The sequence below is a fragment of the Lolium rigidum genome, chromosome 1, assembly GCF_022539505.1.
Source record: "Lolium rigidum isolate FL_2022 chromosome 1, APGP_CSIRO_Lrig_0.1, whole genome shotgun sequence".
Taxonomy (NCBI): Eukaryota; Viridiplantae; Streptophyta; class Magnoliopsida; order Poales; family Poaceae; genus Lolium; species Lolium rigidum.
The window spans coordinates 155,986,916-155,995,476 of NC_061508.1; positions in this window are offsets into that span (position 1 = coordinate 155,986,916).

Consider the following 8,561-nt stretch of genomic DNA (forward strand, 5'->3'; position numbering starts at 1 on the left):
AGTAACAATTTTATTTTCAATATCCCTATTAGGCATAACTTTCGATTTCAAAAGATCAACATCGGAGGCAAGACTATCAACTCTAGAAACAAGAATATCAATTTTATTGAGCTTTTCCTCAACAGATTTGTTAAAGGCAGTTTGTGTACTAATAAATTCTTTAAGCATGGCTTCAAGTCCAGGGGGTGTATTCCTATTATTGTTGTAAGAATTTCCATAAGAATTAGCATAACCGTTAACATTATTATAAGGATATGGCCTATAGTTATTACTAGAATTGTTCCGATAAGCATTGTTGTTGAAATTATTATTTTTAATGAAGTTTACATCAACATGTTCTTCTTGGGCAACAAATGAAGCTAATGGAACATTATTAGGATCAACATTAGTCCTATCATTCGCAAGCATAGACATAATAGCATCAACCTTATCATTCAAGGAAGAGGATTCTTCAACGAATTTACCTTCTTACCTTGTGGAGCTCTTTCCGTGTGCCATTCGAGTAATTAACCATCATATTATCAAGAAGCTTTGTTGCTTCACCAAGAGTGATGGACATAAAGGTACCTCCAGCAGCTGAATCCAATAAGTTCCGCGAAGAAAATTTAGTCCCGCATAGAAGGTTTGGATGATCATCCAAGTAGTCGATCCATGGGTTGGGCAATTTTTAACCAGAGATTTCATTCTTTCCCAAGCTTGAGCAACATGTTCATTATCTAATTGTTTAAAATTCATTATGCTACTCCTCAAAGATATAATTTTAGCAGGGGGATAATATCTACCAATAAAAGCATCCTTGCATTTAGTCCATGAATCAATACTATTCTTAGGCAGAGATAGCAACCAATCTTTAGCTCTTCCTCTTAATGAGAAAGGGAACAATTTTAATTTTATAATGTCACCATCTACATCTTTATACTTTTGCATTTCACATAGTTCAACAAAATTATTGAGATGGGCAGCGAGCATCATCGAACTAACACTGTAGAAATTGCTCTCGCATAACAAGATTTAGTAAAGCAGGTTTAATTTCAAAGAATTCTACTGTAGTAGCGTGTGGAGCAATAGGTGTGCATAAGAAATCATTATTATTTGTGCTAGTGAAGTCACACAACTTAGTATTTTCAGGGGTAGCCATTTTAGCAGTAGTAAATAAAGCAAACTAGATAAAGTAAATGCAAGTAAACTAATTTTTTTTGTGTTTTTGATATAGCAAACAAGATAGAAAATAAAGTAAAGCTAGCAACTAATTTTTTTTGTGTTTTGATATAATGCAGCAAACAAAGTAGTAAATAAAATAAAGCAAGACAAAAACAAAGTAAAGAGATTGAGAAGTGGAGACTCCCTTGCAGCGTGTCTTGATCTCCCCGGCAACGGCGCTTGAAAAGAGCTTGATGGCGTGTATTTCACACGTTCGTTGGGCAACCCCAAGAGGAAGGTATGATGCGCACAGCAGCAAGTTTTCCCTCGTAAAGAAACCAAGGTTTATCGAACCAGGAGGAGCCAAGAAGCACGTTGAAGGTTGATGGCGGCGGGATGTAGTGCGGCGCAACACCGGAGATTCCGGCGCCAACGTGAACCTGCACAACACAACCAAAGTACTTTGCCTCCAACGAACAGATGAGGTTGTCAATCTCACCGGCTTGCCGTAACAAAGGATTAACCGTATTGTGTGGAAGATGATTGTTTGCAGAGAAAATAGTAAAAACAAGTATTGCAAGCAGATTTGTATTTCAAGTATAAAGAATGGACCGGGGTCCACAGCTCACTAGAGGTGTCTCTCCCATAAGATAAAAGCATGTTGGGTGAACAAATTACAGTCGGGCAATTGACAAATAGAGAGGGCATAACAATGCACATACATGACATGATAAGTATAGTGAGATTTAATTGGGCATTACGACAAAGTACATAGACCGCCATCCAACTGCATCTATGCCTAAAAAGTCCACCTTCAGGTTAGCATCCGAACCCCCTCCAGTATTAAGTTGCTAACAACAGACAATTGCATTAAGTATGGTGCGTAATGTAATCAACAACTACATCCTCGGACATAGCGCCAATGTTTTATCCCTAGTGGCAACAGCACAACACAACCTTAGAACTTTCGTCACTCGTCCCGGTGTCAATGCGGCATGAACCCACTATCGAGCATAAGTACTCCCTCTTGGAGTTAAAAGTAAAAACTTGGCCAGAGCCTCTACTAGTAACGGAGAGCATGCAAGATCATAAACAACACATATGTAATAACTTGATAATTAACATGACATGGTATTCTCTATCCATCGGATCCCGACAAACACAACATATAGAATTACAGATAGATGATGTTGATCATGTTAGGCAGCTCACAAGATCCAACAATGAAGCACAATGAGGAGAAGACAACCATCTAGCTACTGCTATGGACCCATAGTCCAGGGGTGAACTACTCACTCATCACTCCGGAGGCGACCATGGCGGTGTAGAGTCCTCCTGGGAGATGAATCCCTCTCCGGCAGGGTGCCGGAGGAGATCTCCGTAATCCCCCGAGATGGGATCGGCGGCGGCGGCGTCTCGGCAAGGTTTTCCGTATCGTGGTTTTTCGCATCGTGGGTTTCGCGACCGGAGGCTTTAAGTAGGCGGAAGGGCAGAGTCGGGGCCGGACGAGGGGCCACACCATAGGGCGGCGCGGGCCCCCCTGGGCCGCGCCGCCACGTGGTGCCGCCACCTCGTGGCCCCACTTCGAATATTCTCCGGTCTTCTGGAAGCTCCGTGGAAAAATAGGCCCCTGGGTCTTCGTTTCGTCCAATTCCGAGAATATTCCGTTACTAGGATTTCTGAAACCAAAAACAGTAAAACAGGAACCGGCACTTCGGCATCTTGTTAATAGGTTAGTTCCAGAAAATGCACGAATATGACATAAAGTGTGCATAAAACATGTAGGTATCATCAATAATATGGCATAGAACATAAGAAATTATCGATACGTCGGAGACGTATCAAGGATCTAAAGGAAATAGCTTCGAGCACACACACAATGGCAATAGAAAAGTACTTAGTTACTTGGGACCGGAGTATGAGTGCCTTTTACCTTTCTTCCCCGGCAACGGCGCCAGAAAAGTGCTTGATGTCTACGGGTGCTTCTATTCTTGTAGACAGTGTTGGGCCTCCAAGAGCAGAGGTTTGTAGAACAGCAGCAAGTTTCCCTTAAGTGGATCACCCAAGGTTTATCGAACTCGGGGAGGAAGAGGTCAAAGATATCCCTCTCAAGCAACCCCGCGATCACAATGCAAGAAGTCTCTTAGAATCCCCAACACACCTAATACACTTGTCGGATGTATAGGTGCACTAGTTCGGCGAAGAGATAGTGAAATACAAGTGGTATGGATGTATATGAGTGGTAATAGCAATCTGAATAAAATATGGCAGCGAGTAAACATGCAAATGTAAACAGTAAATAAACGGAGTTTCGATGCTGGGAAACAAGGCCTAGGGATCATACTTTCACTAGTGGACACTCTCAACATTGATCACATAATAAAACCACTCTACACTCTCTTGTTGGATGATGAACACCACTAATTGTGTAGGGCTACTGAGAGCACCTCAATGCCGGAGTTAACAAGCTCCACAACATTCAATGTTCATATTTAAATAACCTTAGAGTGCATGATAGATCATTGCAATTACACCAAGTACTAACATAGCATGCACTAATCGTCACCATCACACTATGAAGGAGGAATAGATCACATCAATATTATCATAGCAATAATTAACTTCATAATCTACAAGAGATTACAATCATAACCTACGCCAAGTACTACATGATGCACACACTGTCACCATTACACCATGGAGGAGGAATAGACTACTTTAATAACATCACTAGAGTAACACATAGATGAATAGTGATACAAAACTCATATTAATCTCAATCATGCAGCTCATGAGATCATTGTACAGAAGTACATGGAAGAGAGATTAACCACATAGCTACCGGTACAGCCCTTAGCCTCGATGGAGAACTACTCCCTCCTCATGGGAGATAGCAGCGTTGATGAAGATGGCGGTGGTGTCGATGGAGATGCCTTCCTGGGCACTTCCCTGTCCCGGCGGCGTGCTCGGAACGAGACTCCTGTCCCCCGCATCTTGGCTTCGCGATGGCGGCGGCTCCGGAAGGTTTCTCGTACCGTGGCTTTTTTCGTATCGAGGCTTTAGGTCGTGGACCTTTAAATAGGCGAAGAGGCGGAGTCGGAGGGCCGACGAGGCGACGACACAGCAGGGGGCGCGGCCCACCCCTCGGCCGCGCCAGCCTATCATCCGGGCCCACGAGGGCCCTCCTCTCGGTGGCTCTCGGGTGTTCTCGGAAGCTTCGTGGAATTCTAAGATGCCGAGCGTTGATTTCGTCCGATTCCGAGAATATTTCCTTACTAGGATTTCGAAACCAAAAACCGTGAAAACAAAGAACCGGCCCTTCGGCATCTCGTCAATAGGTTAGTTCCGGAAAACGCATAATAATGACATATAATGTGTATAAAACATGTGAGTATCATCATAAAAGTAGCATGGAACATAAGAAATTATAGATACGTTTGGGACGTATCAGAGCCCGCGCGGCCCTGTCGTGTGGGGCCCCCTGGCCCATCTTCGTCTCCCCTTCGGTGTTCTGGAATCTTCCGGGAAAAATAAGGTTCTGGGCGTTGATTTCGTCCGATTCCGAGAATATTGCCCGAACAGCCTTTCTGGAACCAAAAACAGCAGAAAATAGGAACTGGCACTTCGGCATCTTGTTAATAGGTTAGTTCCGGAAAACGCATAAAAACATTATAAAGTGCAGGCAAAACATGTAAGTATTGTCATAAAACAAGCATGGAACATCAGAAATTATAGGTACGTTGGAGACGTATCAGCCACAGAATTGGTTTTCAGTGCGCCACAGAATTTGCTTGTATTATACACGATTTTGTGCTGCCTGCTATACACATGCAGTTTATAGACAGCAATATACAGGTTATATACAGCAACATTCAGATATAATATAAATATCATGTACATTGCACGGATATAACATAGACATCATCATCACATTACTTAGAGCCCGATCGAGATACATATATAGTGGCAAGTGTCAAATGTTTTGCATACAACTCTTAATTCATACAAAATTCACAATTTCGAGATACAAAGTAGTCTTCATCCGGTTCCTCCTTTGCTCCCTCATCTCTACCCACCAGGCTCGCTTGCATCGGGGTCTTCATCCAGTTCCTACTATGATGAAAATGGAAGAAAGTGAGACCAACAAGTCCGATGCACAAGAGAAATGGAATAAATGCCTCATACATTGTTGGTCAACACAAATATTAACATTCAGGGATGGCGTAAGTGAGACCAAGTCCGATGCACAAGAGATTGATATTTGTGCTTACCAGGCTCACTTACGCCACCCCCGAGTGTACGGTGATCAAACATTTTAATCATCGGCATTTTGAAAATCTCAAAGCAAATGGAATGACAAAATGGAATAAGTACCTCATACATTGTTGGTCAACACAAATACTATGGTCAGAAACCATAGTTGCAGTATACACTGCAGTATACTTTGCAGAAGGGCCCCCTTTCCCCGGCCACCGTTCCGTGAACGGGTGCTTGACGACACAACAACGCCGATCTGCCTCTCCGGCGCAGAACCATGGCAGTCCCTCGCCGTCCAGTGAACGAGTCCTTGATGCAAAGACCGTGCCGACCTACCCAGCATTATGTCGGGCCGTGTTGCCGCGCTTCAGGATGTGTCTCCGTGCCTGCACTGGTTCGCTTCTTGCCGGTGAACCAATAGATCGATCGTTGGAATAAGGAAACCGATGACGGCCGGTCGCAAGATTAAATTGCGATCGGCCGTCATCGGCTTCCTTATTCCAACGATTAGTCTATTCGTTCACCGGGCAAAAAGGCGAAGAGTGCAGGGCGCGTGAGACACGGTTTGAAGCGCGGCAATAGGGGTCGGCACGATGCTAGGGAGGCTGGCACCGTCTTTGCATTAAGGACTCGTTCACGTACTGGACGGCGAGAGAAGAAAAGTGGTGATGCGCCGGAGAGACAGGTCGGCGTTGTTGTCTCGTCAAAGACTCGTTCACGGAACGGCGTGCCGGGAAAGGGGGCCCGTCTACAAAGTATATTGCGGCATATAGGTGACCAAACATTCTAATCATTGGCACTAAAATGGAAGAAAGAGCCAAGTGGTATCTCAACTAGATATCATATGCCTCATACTTTGTTGGTCGAAAGAAATATTAACATTCCGGGATGGGGTCAGTGAGGCCGGGTAGGATGCACAAGAGATTGATATTTGTGCCATCGCACCGTGCTCACCTGGCCCCACCCTGCAGTGTACAAGTGACCAAACAATTTAATCATCGGCACTAAAATGGAAGAAAGGCTAATGCAATTAAGAAGTAGCTAGTATGAACTAAATGGAATGCCTCATACTTTGTTGGTCGAAACAAATATTAACATCCAGGGATGGAGTAAGCGAGGCCAGGTACGATGCACAAAATATTGATACTTGTGCCATCACACCAGGCTCACTTGCTCCACCCCCGAGTGTACGAGTGATCGACCAACCATCTAATCATCGGCAAGTAAAAAAACACCAACAAACCAGCAACCATGGTGATATAAGTCAACATGCTCAAACACACATAGCATGCATGAAGCAGATGCTCCAAAGGGATTATTCATCACTTGATATATAGACCAAGTGATGCTGCCAAAAGAGAGGCCAATCAAGAACCAGTAAATCCAGTAAGTGGTAGATATGCCTAAACAAGCAACAACACATAGCATATCCCAGCTAACCAGATGAGACAAGTCTTGGTAGCCAACTGAATCACCTAGCACCACCTAGCCTTTTAAAACCATCAAAAACAGTCCTTTTTCTTCAAAGGATACCACAGTGGCATTCATTTACATGATACCCTACTGTGGATATCTCTATTTTCATCAAAGCCAACAAGAAATAGAAATTTAGTATACCATCATAAGCATTCCATTTAAATCACACATTTTAGTATCTGTTCTTATCCAAGTTTTTGCCTCAGCCTTTGCATCATTGGCTGAGCCAAGACATCAAGCATCTGGCTAGGGAGCATTCTTTCTTTTTAGGGAACTATATGAACTATATGCACATGATCCAGTAAGCATCCCCACTAATCAGAGCATTATAAGCATAGTAGCATACCATAAGCTCACAAGAAGCCATCAAGTAAATCTTCACAAGGATACCACAGGAGCATAGTAGCATACCATAAGCTCACAAGAATCCATCATTTTCTTCACAAGGATACCACAGTAGCATACCATAGTAGCATTTCATGCATTTAAATGAACCGAGAGCATTAAAACCAACCAAATGTCCAACTAGCAAGCAATACCAAGTGAGCAAGTCTTCATTACCTTGTACAGGTTCAAACATGGATTTATTTCCAACAAAGGATGGAAATCAAATTAACATCATTGAATTAAATTGAATCATTACCATCACATGGTTCATCAATAACAAGTGGCAAGAAACCTCGACAAACAACATGTACATATGATCCAAGAAGCTCACACAGCATAGCAAGTGATATAAGTTGACAATAACCAACACCAATATGTAGTAGCAGATAGAAGTGTCACCGATATAGAACACTCCAATAAGAATCACTAGCTCACCAAGCTTAATGGTAAGCAAGTACGGAGAGGCATAGACAATTTCTATTGCTTAAGACAAGCAACAACAAGGATTAACAAGATAATAATATACTAACCACTAATAATCCAGGCTCCAAATGGAACCTTTGGAGCAGATAGAGCCAATATAGCATGTCATCACGTAGTAGTCGGTGTTCATATGAACACCATCCGAAGCAAACGATGAGGGGCAATGCATCCAGCAGCAACAAGCAGCAATGCATCCGCAGCAACAACAAGAATAAACCTAGCAGCACAAGCAAGAGCACGACTCCTACGTGACCGTCGCTGCCGACATCGACCTCAACCACGCCGACCTGGCCACCAACCGAGCGAGCATTTCGTCGAGCACGTTGTGCTCGCGCGGGGAGGAAGAGGGAGGGGAGGGGAGGGAGCTCACCGACGACGACGGCAGCTTGTGGAGGAGCTCACCGACGACGACGGAGGCGGGTGGAGGTCGCGGGAGGCTCCTCCACCTTGACGCCGTGCCGGCCCTCCTCCTCCACGCCGCAGCGGCTTGTGCTGCTGGTGGCGGGGATGGGTGGAGTGTGGCGGCATGCGGCCCTCACGGAGGAAGGCGGCGGCGGCGACGGCGACGGCAGCGCTCGCCATGGAAGGGGCGGCGCGGGGAGAGGGGAGAGGGGAGAGAGTGGTATACGGGCGAGGGAGGGGTACGGCCATGATATAGGACACGCTGACTTCCGTGGCGCACCGAGGCCGCTGCGCCTACGTAACACGCAGTCTCCGTGGCGCACCGAGCGCCGCTGCGCCACGAATACGTTATTTCTGTGGCGCACCAATTGCAGTGCGCCGTAGAAAAAGGAAAACCAATGATTGGGCGTGATAGG